This window comes from Schistocerca americana, chromosome 11, assembly GCF_021461395.2.
Source record: "Schistocerca americana isolate TAMUIC-IGC-003095 chromosome 11, iqSchAmer2.1, whole genome shotgun sequence".
NCBI classification, from domain to species: Eukaryota; Metazoa; Arthropoda; class Insecta; order Orthoptera; family Acrididae; genus Schistocerca; species Schistocerca americana.
In genome coordinates, this window is record NC_060129.1 from 49,938,268 (window position 1) to 49,953,432 (window position 15,165).

At 44.1% G+C, this 15,165-nt stretch overlaps 1 protein-coding gene across 1 annotated transcript in view; it reads right to left on the reverse strand.

Annotated features, from left to right (window-relative positions):
• Positions 1–14,845, reverse strand: part of LOC124554060 (BTB/POZ and MATH domain-containing protein 3-like) — a 74,131-nt gene extending 59,286 nt beyond the window's left edge. Inside the window, exon 1 of the mRNA XM_047128101.1 lies at positions 14,722–14,845. The gene's annotated coding sequence lies outside the window, so the exon portion shown is untranslated. The remainder of the gene's footprint in view (positions 1–14,721) is intronic.
• Positions 14,846–15,165: the final 320 nt, after the last annotated feature.

Sequence of the window (15,165 nt, forward strand, 5' to 3'; positions counted from 1 at the left end):
CGGGCTGGCCGCAGCGGACGCAGATGTCTCCACCGGCGGACGGCCGCTCCCTGGCGGCAGACCGCTCTCTCCCGGCGGCTGTGCTGTGTGCCTCCCCAGTGTCCAGGCTTGCAGACACAGTGTTTACTTCCGCGCCTGTCTCCCAACAGGACGCCAGCCGCACCCGAGTATTCTGGCTGTTGTGTCGTTTGTGCCCCCAAAGAGGCTTCCAGCGCGGAAGCTTCACTCTTGCCAGCTGAGCTAGCCGCCCACGCCTTACGACACAACTTTAAACATGTCCAGATACCCAAGCTTCATCTGTCGTGAGTCACAAAATTAAAATGTCAGCAAGTTTTACAACAGTATGCGCAACCCTGCAGCGTTCACGGTTCATTCTGTTACCTCCTTTATACGGAAGATATGCAAGCGTCACATCTGACACACTAAAAAAACTTAAAAAATTGCAATTTGTGATGTTTTTACGATAGACAATCTGTTTGCGTGTGAGAAACATAACCTCAGTAGAAACGTTACCACCGATCTGTGGTTCATCTAGCTTGGAAAGAGTTTTACATTTATTGTGAAATTTATTCCCATTTCGCGAATCCGAATTGACGTCCGCTATTTGCGAAACATGAAACGTTTTGCCGGAGCGGGACTCGAACCCGAATCCCGCACAAACTTCCATGTGCCACAAACGGCTCACGTAAATCCAGATTCGTGAAATGCGAATCCATTTCGCTTTATTTACGCAGCTGTAATCGTGAGACGAGAGTGTATGCATCTCCCGAAGCAGTATAATTTGATACAGAGATGGTATTGACACAGCCATTGTAACCATAGAGTTCTATTTGTTTCAGAATATCTAGGCGTTACTTTAGCTCGATTAAGGATCTAGTTGAATACACTGGAATATGCAGTTGGAACTATCGTGCATTGACGAAGACGGAGACTATTGGGTTAAGATTTCCCACAGCAGTCTTGTCAGGGCGCGAACAAGCGCATACATCTGTGACGTAGCCCACTTATACTTAGATAACGATTTGTCTCTACTTCGAAATTACGCTGTCTGCTTCGCGAGCGGTAGTTTCAACTCTCATTTCTTGCACAGAAGGACGTTTCTAAGGTAACCTGTAATTTTCTTTCATTTCCATTCCGAGCTCAGTAGCAAACTGCACTCGTGAATGACGCTAGCAGGACAGTGTCGTACACATTGATGTCTTCTGATGTCACTTAAACGATGTGAAAACTGCGTCTTCCTTATAGGTAAAACACAGCACATGTCGATAATTTTGAAATTCGTCTCCGCTTGAACGTATTTAGACTGATGTCTGCATATAACTACCGAAAAGAGGTATCACGTTTTTGTGAATAAAGTTAACACACTAGAGAGAACAAGACGAGCTTCATGTCGTACAGACAAATGTGCCCGCCGATATGCAGCATGTAACACCATAGCTCTAATGCTCTACTGATTCATTTTGCCTTTTGTTTTATTTAATGTCACATCGCTGAGTTTCTGTAAATGATGTTTGATTGAATCGATGACAAAATTATATAGTCCTTTCTTTGTAAAAACTCTGATGTCATGGTTTGATTCTATGCAATGTAGTGTATGTATCATTTAAATTATTTGTCTCATTCGGAGGGAGACAAAACTTAATGTACATAATTGTAATTTTGTTTAAATAATTTTTTGTAGAAATGTCAATATATGCTAATGTTCTGTTTTTTTTAAACGTTTGTTCGCTCTTATGTAAACTGCTGACTTTCACTTAGGGTTCTTAAGTTATTTCATATGTAAAAGGTGTTGTGGTTCCCCTCGGGAACGGAACTTTGTAGCACGCGCTAAACGTGGTGGGCATGGACAGAAAGGAGGAACCAAGAGTCAGTCGGGGCCGAGCTACCAAACTGTCAACTGCTCACGTAAAAGTTGTGTATTGTGCTGGTACCGAGAGAGGCTTTCCGTGGCGCTTTCCAATGCCTCGGATGGATGGATGGATAAAGAGCTGGAACTATTCTGGAATTGATATCTATCATCGCCACCAAGAAATGACAGAGTCCAGCAATTCTACCTGCAAATCCACTTACCTACATGCAATTGCCACCACATTGCGCAGCCACTGAAAAGGAACCAAGGAATAGTAGAAGTGTATGGTGAAGGATCAGCTCATTGGATGTTTTAGTGTGGACAAATACAAGGTAACATACTCGAACTCTTATACCTACCTTGATTTTTTTATCCTTAGTCACACAACCTCTTAGGGTCCTTCCCATGCTAAAGTGATTACCGAGTGTCTTTATTGAAAGAACATTAAAGCTCAGTGTTTGAGCAGAACTGAGTAATATAGAAAATAATGCTTGCTGAAAATAATTTCTCTATTAAAACTGCTTATTAAAATTTTATTGCCAACTTCTAAAGTGAAAGTCCTCATAACTGAGGCTTATGAAGTTTGCTTAGTAAATGATGACAGTGCAGTCTGTTGAAAATCAACCAAAGGCGAGCTATCGTCTTATAACCACATCAAGTTGTGTTCTACTGCAGTAAGAGTTGAGAACTGATACTATTGGAGGTTTACATGTTCATACTTGTTAAGGCCTTGTTTCTTTAGTGTATTGAAATTGTGTTTAGTATGCTCTGCTACAGTGGTCATGATTAAGGGCCCCTCTCCGCTCAAAGTAGTTTCTACTATTCTTGCTATTCAAGTGAAATTCTGTACAATATTGGGTTCCTCTTATGTATTAAAAGTGACCATTAATGGTGTAACAGGAGCAACAGTTTGTGTATTGTGCTCATGTTAGATAACGATTCATAGAAAGACCACTATCTATGAAAACAATAATTTCTTTATTCAAAAGACAGTGGGAGTAATCTGTTAGTTAATTCCATTTAATTCTCATTTTAAGTAGAAAGGTGCTTAGTAGCGAAAGACTTAATCTACGCAGAGTAACTAAATTTGCTGTGGACCATATCCATATTTCATGTCAGATAGGAATTTGTTTGAAAAGTAATATTAAACCTATGTCCAATTTACGATTCTACAGTGAATATTAGTAGTAACGATATTGAGAGCACTAAGTCTTCAAGGTAATAGAGTGTTTTGTTATCTGTTATATTTATGCAAATAGTTTGTTCTGATTTGGTAGCTCCAGCCTTAACGTGAACATGCTGTATTCAGGTGCCAGAGTTCATTGCAGTCAAGTGTGGCAAAGTATAGTTTGTGTTTGTCCGGTGAAGTTACTCACACCTATTTTGTTGAACAAGAATGTCAATCATTGTCTTGCCTAATTGGGCTGGCGACCGTTTTCTTTATTCTTTGAACAGTGTAGATCAGTAAGATATTGTTTGTTACTGTTTAAATATTTACGTAATTTTGCGTTTCACTTCCGATAAACCACCTCCGTAAGGTACAAGACGGTCAACATAACAAAATTCCTGTCAGAGGGTAACACTGCTCTGCTTCTTTATACTATAATTGCTTGAATAAAAATAATTTTATTATACGAACTGCCTCAAGTTTTGAGGTTATACCATAACAGTAGCTGTATTTGACAGAAGTGTTATACGTGGCTTTTCCGGGACAGGACTATTTGCTCTTTTGGGGCATAGTACGTAATGTACCAAATTTGGTATCTGATTGCACACGCTACGTACAACCGGTTGCAGTGTTACAAGCAGCCTGTGTCTGCAGCTTCGGCAGCATTTGGTCTGGACTGGGGATACGCCACGACGCTGCAGAAACAGTCTGTGCGCGCCTCGCGCCGCCCTGTACGACCGAAGGTGTACCACGTGTGGAGCAGCCGCCAACGGCACTCTTAAACCTGAACTCCAGAAAGTAAGTTGCTTATATATGAACGCTTATGAAGAAGAGATGATATGATGTTTTCCTAACAGAGTATATGAATCAAAATCAACTGACAAAGTACTGGCGCATTTGTGGACGTCACGGACACGCGCACTCTGAGAATAGAGATTGGACAATGGCGAGTGTCTCAGAAACAGCCATTCAGCAGCGATCCGGTAATATTCTCGCTCGCCACCCTGTCGTGACACGGGAACATTACTATCCGTGAGTTCAGCAGCGCAATTCGCCTGGAAGAGCTGAACAAACTGGCACTCGCCACCCCACTGCGTGGTTCGGCCTCTGCCAGCCCGACTGCCGTCCCTCCACTCCTGAGGGCGTGGAGCGGCTCCCACTCCCTCCCTCCCTCCCTCCCTCCCACGGCACGTCTCTGCGCTCAGCGTCCCGGGCAGTTTCCCCGTCGGCGCTATGCGACACGGCGTTTCACCGCGGTGGAAAATGCGCGGGGGAAGCTGTCAGGGCGTAGGCGGGAGTGCGCGCATTTCCCGCCGCGGGTAAATTGTTCGTACGAAGCGCTGTTCCACAGGACACTTTCTCCCGGCAGAAAACGCGCGGATTTTCGGTGGCAGAACCGCTCGACCGCGGCTGCTCGCGCACCGACTGTCAGCCTGCTGTGTGGAGCGGGGCAGGGTGGACGAGGACGTCGTTTGGCTGTCGCTGTGCGCACTTCCGGTTCTGAAACTATACGGCTGCTCGAGCAAGAAGAGGAGGAGGACACCAAAATTTTCGACGAAGAAGTGGCTGCAAAGAAGAGAGTAGAGTCTCTCACCTAGAAATGTTGCCAGTTTTAGAGTGTGCTGATTTCGACAATTACCTAAGAATGGATGGAGAAACTTACCAGCACTTGCTTCCCCTTCGTGAGCCCTTTACTACAAAGACACGAGACACATGGGGAGAGCTGCGGCACCGCATGACAAATCAGCACCAACATTAAGGTACTTAGCTACTGGCCCTACATACCGTCATCTGCACCACTGTGTTGCTATTTCACAACTGGGTCTCTCGAAAATTATGCCAGATACTTGGGCCGCAATTTTCTATGCTTTGATAAATGAACACATGGAGGTAGGTTGTAAATTTAAAAAAAGTTGACGTTATATGTAGCTGTGTTTTTCCTTCCTATGTTACAGTTCCCAAGGTCTCAAGAGGGACGGATTTACAATGCCAAAGAGTTCCTAAATGTCTCGATCATATCGACGGCGAACACGTGCGCGTTTATCCTCCCTCCTCAACATGGTGCTGCTTGCAACAGTGAACGCAAATTACGAGTTCACTATGGAGGCTTTGGAACCAATGACGGGATACCTAATGGTGGCGTTGTGCGAAACAGCATTTTGCAACAAACCGAAGAAAAGTAAGTTAAGAATACCGTGTGAATCTTGTGTCATAGGTCACAAACTGCCGTATGTTTTTGCAGGAGAGATGCCGTCTGCGTAAGGCACGATTTTATTGATCCCTATAGTCCCAAGGTACTAAATTCTGAGAAGGTGGTTTGCTATTATCCCCAATCCCGTTGTCTAAGAACTGTGGAGAACGTGTTTCCGACTCTCTCTCTTCCACATTCCAGTCCTTTAAAAATCGATGCAGAAAATATGCAGAATGCGGCGCCTGCCTGCTGTGTACTCTGTAACTACTTACGACGAAGATGCGGCCAGCTCTACGCACCACCAAGCACGTTTTACGCACAAAACCCGGAGGAAGGTGCTTTTGCTGAAGTAGAGGTACCATGTTCTGAATATAGCCACGATTGGATGTGGGGAGCAGACTGGGCAGTCGCTGGGTTTATCTACCTGTTTGCGAAGCTATAATTTCGCATTTAATACTTCTGTTACTCTCACTTGCGTATTACGACGATATGCAGTTTAACTTATACACGACATTTCTGAACTCTTCAAAACGGGTCATTTTCATTACTTTTTGTCTTGAGTAAGTCTCAAGATATGTAATGTCAGCGGCTGCCCATGTTTCCAAAACAGTGACTGACCATCAACGGATAAGCCTTAGAGGGCAAAAAAAAAAACGAAATGAAATTTGCTATAGATTTCTCTCTAACATATGTAGCAAATATGTGCGCAAATGTTTTAATTCTGACGCCATTCAGTCTCTTCAGGAAAACTAATAACGTAGTAGTCTACGCCTAATCTTCCCGTTATTGCACTGGAAATGACAAAATTCTACCGTCGTTGTAGGCTGGACGTGAAAATTTACACTGCTCTTTAATCGTGTCATTTGAACCTCAAGTAAAGAAGTTTGCAAGTGACAGCGTCACACTCGCCCATTCTTTCGTAACAAAGGATGCTATTAACGCCGAAGCACGATTGCGGCAAATTTTTTGCACAAAAAGCCACACAGAACTCGAGGCGTTTCGGAGATATCCCTTGTGCTTTGCTTTGTCAGCACGTCATGGACTTCTCACGCAAATTTTAACACAAGAACAGCCAAAACAAAGCACTGCAACGTTGCATAGTACAAAAAAAAGTTTTGTGTCTGATAGCTTCCCTTTCATCAGCTAGTCTCAAAACAGGAGATGTGACATCACAGAGGAAAAGAGAAGTATGCAACATTTTATTTCACGAAGCAAAACATCACGACAACAGTTCGAGAATCCGCCTGCTGCTAATCCAGCCTTCGCCTCAGTCTAACCGAGGTGCAGGGGAGCGCAGCAGGTCTCTCGCTCACCACAGCCTTAGTTCCATAAAACTGTGAAAATACTGAAATGAAGAAGGTTGTATACATAGATGAATCCTGGAGATAATAGAAGGTATCAGATAGATTATATAATGGTAAGACAGAGATTTAGGAACCAGGTTTTAAATTGAAAGACATTTCCAGGAGCAGATGTGGACTGACCGCAAGCTATTGGTTATGAACTGTAGATTAAAAACTGAAGAAAATGCAAAAAGGTGGGAATTTAAGGAGATGCGACCTGGATAAACTGACTAAACCAGACGTTGTACAGAGTTTCAGGGAGAGCATAAGGGAACAGTTGACAGGAATGGGGGAAAGATATACAGTAGAAGAAGAATGGGTAGCTCTGAGGGATGAAGTAGTGAAGGCAGCAGAGGACCAAGCAGGTAAAAAGACGAGGGTTACTAGAAATCCTTGGGTAACAGAAGAAATATTGAATTTAATTGATGAAAGGAGAAAATATAAAATGCAGTAAATGAAGCAGGCAAAAAGGAATACAAATGTCTCAAAAATGAGATCGTTTTGAGACCGACAGGAAGTGCAAAATGGCTAAGCAGGGATGGCTAGAGGACAAATTTAAGGATTTAGAGGCTTATCTCACGAGGGGTAAGATAGATACTGCCTACAGGACAGTTAAAGAGACCTCTGAAGAAAAGAAAACCGCTTGTATGAACATCAAGAGCTCAGATGGAAACCCAGTTCTAAGCAAAGAAGGGGATGGCGAAAGGTAGAAGGAGTATTAGAGGGTCTATACGTACTTAAGGACAATATACTGTAAATAGAAGAGAATGTAGATGAAGACGAAATGGGAGATACAATACTGCATGAAGAGCCTGACAGAGCACTGAAAGACCTGAGTCGGAACAAGGCCCCCGGAGTAGACAACATTCCATTGGAACTACTGACGGCCTTGGGAGAGCCAGTCCTGTCAAACCTCTACCATCTGCTGAGCAAGATGTATGAAACAGGCGAAATACCCACAGACTTCAAGAAGAATATAATAATTCCAATCCCAAAGAAAGCAGGTGTTGACAGATGTGAAAATTACCGAACAATCAGTTTAATAAGCCACAGCTGCAAAATACTAACGCCAATTCTTTACAGACGAATGGAAAAACTGGTAGAAGCCGACCTCGGGGAAGATCAGTTTGGATTCCGTAGAAATGTTGGAACATGTGAGGCAATACTGACCTTACGACTTATTTTAGAAGCTAGATTAAGAAAAGGCAAACCTACGTTTCTAGCATTTGTAGACTTACAGAAAGACTTTGACAATGTTGGCTGGTATACTCTCTTTCAAATTCTAAATGTGGCAGGGGTAAAATACAGGGAGCGGAAGACTATTTACAATTTATACAGAAATCAGATGGCAGTTATAAAAGTCGAGGGGCATGGAAGGGAATCAGTGGTTGGGAAGGGAGTGAGACAGGGTTGTAGCCCCTCCCTGATGTTATTCAATCTGTATATTGAGCAAGCAGTAAAGGAAACAAAAGGAAAATTCGGAGTAGGTATTAAAATCCGTGGAGAATAAACAAAATCTTTGAGGTTCGCCAATGACATTGTAATTCTGTCAGAGACAACAAAGGACTTGGAAGAGCAGTTGAATGGAATGGACAGTGTCTTGAAAGGAGGATAAAAGATGAACATCAACAAAAGCAAAACGAGGATAATGGAATGTAGTCGAATTAAGTTGGGTGATGCTGAGGGAATTAGATTAGGAAATGACACACTTAAAGTAGAAAAGGAGATTTTCTATCTGGGGAGCAAAATAACTGATGATGGTCGAGGTAGAGAGGATATAAAATGTAGACTGGCAATGGCAAGGAGAGCGTTTCTGAAGAAGAGAAATTTGTTAACATCGAGTATAGTTTTAAGTGTCAGGAAGTCGTTTCTCAAAATTATTTGTGTGGAGTGTAGCCATGTATGGAAGTGAAACATGGATGATAAATAGACAAGAAGAGAATAGAAGCTTTCGAAATGTGGTGCTACAGAAGAATGCTGAAGATTAGATGGGTAGATCACATAACTAATGAGGAGGTATTGAATAGATTTGGGGAGAAGAGGAGTTTGTGGCAGAACTTGACCAGAAGAAGGGATCGGTTGGTAGGACATGTTCTGAGGCATCGAGGTATCACCAATTTAGTATTGGAGGGCAGCGTGGAGGGTAAAAATCGTACAGGGAGACCAAGAGATGAATACACTAAGCAGATTCAGAAGGTTGTAGGTTGCAGTAGGTACTGGGAAATGAAGAAGCTTGCACAGAGTAGCATGGAGAGCTGCATGAAACCAGTCTCAGGACTGAAGACCACAACAACAACAAACTGAAATGAACGCAGCACCACAACCATGTCGGCATGACGTCACGGGTTCTGTTCGCGAGTCGATTACAGGACACGCAATGCTGACACACGAAACAGCGCCCGACGACTGGCTGCTTTATAAATGAGTTAACGCGTGTGATATCTTACGTTACGCACGCATGAGAGGAGTTTAGGAACGGTTTGAAATTATTCTTAACGTGTGTTCGAGGTGGGCAAGTGCTCTCGTTCTGAAACACGCGTGAATACAATGTGGCTAGTTGACACTCCTTTTTAAACAAATATGTTCGACATGCCAATCTCCCAGTGCGCGCGCATGTTTATGTGGGTGTGTGTATGTGTGTGGGGCGGTGTGTAATTAGGGGAAATAATCTCAAGTGTCTGAAATGTTGTCTGAAGTTGGTTCCGGGTCGCTGACTGCCATCATTCTGAAGTACTGGGTGAATGACGACCACGTATTTCAGCACTGTGAGTTACGTCACCTCGAGACACGCCAAGTTTCCAGCTGTGATACATCCCATTTTCTTAGCAATCACGGAGACAACAAGAAGAACTGCACCACAAGGTGATTATTTCTACAGCAAACCAGATATTTCCATCGCAGCTCTTCAACAAATATCAGAACAACCATCAGACTTCATAAAACCATACTCAACATTAAGTTCAATAAACTATGTTTGGCTTATAAAATTGTACCTAACTACACTCCTGGAAATGGAAAAAAAGAACACATTGACACCGGTGTGTCAGACCCACCATACTTGCTCCGGACACTGCGAGAGGGCTGTACAAGCAATGATCACACGCACGGCACAGCGGACACACCAGGAACCGCGGTGTTGGCCGTCGAATGGCGCTAGCTGCGCAGCATTTGTGCACCGCCGCCGTCAGTGTCAGCCAGTTTGCCGTGGCATACGGAGCTCCATCGCAGTCTTTAGCACTCGTAGCATGCCGCGACAGCGTGGACGTGAACCGTATGTGCAGTTGACGGACTTTGAGAGAGGGCGTATAGTGGGCATGCGGGAGGCCGGGTGGACGTACCGCCGAATTGCTCAACACGTGGGGCGTGAGGTCTCCACACTACATCGATGTTGTAGCCAGTGGTCGGCGGAAGGTGCACGTGCCCGTCGACCTGGGACCGGACCGCAGCGACGCACGGATGCACGCCAAGACCGTAGGATCCTACGCAGTGCCGTAGGGGACCGCACCGCCACTTCCCAGCAAATTAGGGACACTGTTGCTCCTGGGGTATCGGCGAGGACCATTCGCAACCGTCTCCATGAAGCTGGGCTACGGTCCCGCACACCGTTAGGCCGTCTTCCGCTCACGCCCCAACATCGTGCAGCCCGCCTCCAGTGGTGTCGCGACAGGCGTGAATGGAGGGACGAATGGAGACGTGTCGTCTTCAGCGATGAGAGTCGCTTCTGCCTTGGTGCCAATGATGGTCGTATGCGTGTTTGGCGCCGTGCAGGTGAGCGCCACAATCAGGACTGCATACGACCGAGGCACACAGGGCCAACACCCGGCATCATGGTGTGGGGAGCGATCTCCTACACTGGCCGTACACCACTGGTGATCGTCGAGGGGACACTGAATAGTGCACGGTATATCCAAACCGTCATCGAACCCATCGTTCTACCATTCCTAGACCGGCAAGGGAACTTGCTGTTCCAACAGGACAATGCACGTCCGCATGTATGCCGTGCCACCCAACGTGCTCTGGGAGGTGTAAGTCAACTACCCTGGCCAGCAAGATCTCCGGATCTGTCCCCCATTGAGCATGTTTGGGACTGGATGAAGCGTTGTCTCACGCGGTCTGCACGTCCAGCACGAACGCTGGTCCAACTGAGGCGCCAGGTGGAAATGGCATGGCAAGCCGTTCCACAGGACTACATCCAGCATCTCTACGATCGTCTCCATGGGAGAATAGCAGCCTGCATTGCTGCGAAAGGTGGATATACACTGTACTAGTGCCGACATTGTGCATGCTCTGTTGCCTGTGTCTATGTGCCTGTGGTTCTGTCAGTGTGATCATGTGATGTATCTGACCCCAGGAATGTGTCAATAAAGTTTCCCCTTCCTGGGACAATGAATTCACGGTGTTCTTATTTCAATTTCCAGGAGTGTATATAACAATAACTGGAAACAACATGCCACCAGCAGCACAGCAGACAAAACGTGAGGCAGAAATCATGTGAATAAAGTAAGAAATCCGGTCTTTGTATTCCAAAAAACTGACTCTGAATATTGAATTATACAGATTGCATATAGAACTAGCTAATCACATAATGAACTAATGTACAGGGTTAGAGTATACACAGATACCATAATAGGCAGGAAACAGACAATCCAACAAAAGAAACTCACAAAAATGTTAAATCACACAAACACCCACCATTCCCACCACCAATACAACAAACACACCTTTCACAAAAGAGTGATTAATCTAACAGACATAAAATTATCTGAACAAGAAAGCAGCCTACTTGAAAAGGGTCCCAAACATAACATTAACACAGTGGTGTCACACAGGAGAGTAGAAAATATCATAACAGAAACTGAAAACATCATAAAGCAACAAGAAAGACTAAACACACCTGTATTCAATGCAAACTTAACAAGAGAACTAATTGCTGAGGAAATAAGAAACAATCAAAGAGAACAAAACCACCATAAAAGAAAACACTAGGACTCCTGAAGAAAAAACCTACAGAAAACTACAGAATCAATTAACACAAGAAAATGCCATCATCACAAAATCTGACAAAGTTAATTCAATAGTAGTCATACAAACAGGAATACATTCACAAAAGATTAGAATTCATCCAAAGCAACAACATCACAGAATTAACCAGTGATCCAACAAACCGATACCAAAGTAAGTTACAGAAAACCGTGAGAAACATAGAAACAATTTTCACAGAAACACAGATTAATAAAATGATACAGAAAAATCCCAAGGCCCCCACCCTAAAATCATTGCCTAAAGTTCACAAACCCGGAATACCCATATGTCTATTAATAAACTTCACCAAAGCCCCAAAATACCACTTAGCCAAACACACACACACTCTGCTACAAACAATATACAAATACACTGACAACAGAAGTCTTAGAAAAAGAAAGAAATAAAAACGTACCAAACATGGCAACATTGGTTTCATTTGATATAATTTCAGTGTACACACACACCCCAACAGAAGAAACCATCAACATAATAGAAAGAAACCTCCAACTGCAAGGAAACATACACACAACAAACATACAAGAAATATTAGCCATACTCAGGCTCATCACAGAACAAAACTACTTCACATTCAATGACAGATTTTACTCTCAACAAGATGGACTACCCATGGGATCCCCAATCAGTGGCCTCCTAGCTGACATTTACCTCAGTCACATAGAAAAACAAAGCTTTGATAAAATAGTAATATCTGAACAGTACAAAATAATATATTGGTACAGATACATAGATGACATAATTTGCTTGATAGATCAACCACTGTCTCGCATAAAAGAACATAACATAAACTGCATCCACCCTCAAATACAATTCACCATAGAAACACAAATAGATGAAAAACTTAATTTCTTAGATCTCACTATACACAAGAGAAACAACAAACATGAATTCACAATCTACAGAAGACCCACACTCACCAGCACCATTATTCATAACCAATCCCATCACCCTATGTCTCACAAAGAAGCCAGCTTCAAATATTTACCTCACAGGCTGAACGAAATACCCACGAACAAGCATGACTACACACAAGAACTGAACACGATACAGCAAATTGCACAGGTGAATGGATATGACGCAAAGAGAGTAGACAAAATAAACCAGAAAATACAAAAACAAACAGCACATAACCATCAAACACACACGCATAAAAAGACAACTCATCACACAACAAATCAGCAGACAGTAAGCAACAAATGGCACATAATGACTTACAACAACAAAGTCACACATAGGGTGGGTAATATACTAAAGAAACAAGGACTCAACATAGCATACAGAAGCAACAACACAATACAGAGCAGACTCGGAAGAAATACCACCAACACTGACAAATACAGCCAGTCCGGCATCTACCAACTTACTTGCAACTGCTGTCAATCTGTATATGTGGGCCAAACATGTAGGACCTTCAGAACCAGATATAATGAACACCTCAGAGCACTGAAAAGCACTCAACATTTGCAGACCACCTGGTAGCACACAACCACCACCCAACAACTGACCTTCACATCCTAAAAACTAGCAGCAGCCTATACCAAAAATTAACTATAGAAGAAAACTACCACATCCAAAAATCAATAGCCCAAGGAAAGAAAGTACTCGAATACACATCACTGTACAACAAAACCCTCTTCGCTACAATAGAAGAACTATACAAGTAAAACACACACACACACACACACACAAAAACCTCTCTCTCTCTCTCTCTCTCTCTCTCTTTCTCTCTCTTTTCTTTCTTTCTCTCTCTCTCTCTCTCTCTCTCTCTCTGCCCCAGTACTCATCTCACACACACACGCAAACCCACACACCACTAACGCCAAATGCAATTGAAGCTCGCGCGCCTCACCCAGCAGAACACGCTACGAAACAAATGAACGCCACACAGCCACAACAACACGTAATGGCAGCGAAAACTCCGCCCATGTTTTGAGTAATCGGACAAACTTCATTTCCACGCGAACACAGGCACATAAGTAAGCCTATTTACTTCGCCAACAATACAGGAAAACGTACCACAACTTCAAAACTTTAAGTCACGGAAAGAAAACGCGATACAGTCTTATTTCCGTTCGTAAATTCATAACAAAACAGAAAATAAATTACGTTTTGCTGTTTGCAGATGACAAGTTGTATATTGTGTAGCAGAACAGCTACCAAAATAAGTGGACAATAATATCATGTAACGTATGTTACTCATGATTACACCCAGTTTTCGCCAATTAAGCTATAAATGCAACTTTTACATAATGCTGTAAACGACACAAATGTTAATATGTTAAGAACAAATTTACAGTTAAAAATAGAAATAGAACCCACTGATGATAGCACAAAGGTGCCGAAACATGTATGTGTGAAACAAAGAAAAATGGTGTCTTGCATAAGGCGGAACTTCTCATCCCATTTTCTTAGCAAGCACGGAGACAACAAGAAGAGCTGCACCACAAGATGATTTTGTGATACTTTTCTTACTGCGTGTCAGATTATACCTCTTAGAAATCAGTACATTACAACATTTTAGATGTTTAAAGTCGGCCGAAGTAACCGAAATACGGAAAAATAAATTGCAACCTGCAATCGCCCTAGGCTTGCGGGGGGACTGGAGGTCCAGCGTTCCAGACAGCCACGGCTGCTGGACAAGAGGCAAAGGCGTAGGGCGCCGTGTCGCACTGAAACTCACTCTGTCCCAAGTGCTGACTTCCATGGTTTTCGCATACTTGCGTTCCACGAACACTGGTTGTTTCTTTGCAGTGACGTAATCAGGAACGCGTGGTTTCCGTGTCCGACAACTGTGGCACGAGAATTCTGTTGGAATCTACACGGGCACATCGAAACACCGCCCAACTGATAGTGGGGCCGTTTTCCGTTCGTTTCGCGTTATTCTCCCTCAAGTTATCAGCGATTAAACGACTGTAACGAGTAATAAAATAGTAAACACTCGACACGCTAATGTAGCACACTATTCGCCAGTCGTACCGACCCTAATTTTTTAAGGTAAGACACGGGAGGAGTTCCTTGACGTTGCTCTGTCGCGAGTCACGCGACAGACGAGAGAAAAGCGTGCAGAACGACACCCGCCGCTTCCGAGTAATCCAGCAGAGCCCAGCTGCCCAGCTGCCCGCCTCACCTTCCTCTGGTGTTGTCGCAGGGCGGCACGACTAGACGGACGGCAAGCTGCTGGAAGACCGGCTGCGCCTTCAGAACTGGGCCGCCGTCCAGCAGCCGAGCGCCGCCTCTCCAGCGACTGTTCCAGAACTGGCGGGGCGGCGGCGGCTCTGACGTCACGTGACCCCCTTCCCCCCACCACTGCCGCCGCCACCCGAGGCCTTCGCGCCTCGTGCAGCTTTTTATTTTTTTTTTTCCGAGAAGCGAGCACACGCAACGCTTCCTGCCGCAGAACGCCGCATTCCGAATAAAAAATTCCGTCCGCCGCTTGACTCTACAACCGCTCAGCCTCGCTCACTCACGAGACTCAGATCGTAAGCGCCTACTTTAATACCTCGAGGCCCTACTTTGCAATTTAATGCAAACCGTGCTCTACACAGTCCAACCCCCTTCTTGGTCGATACAG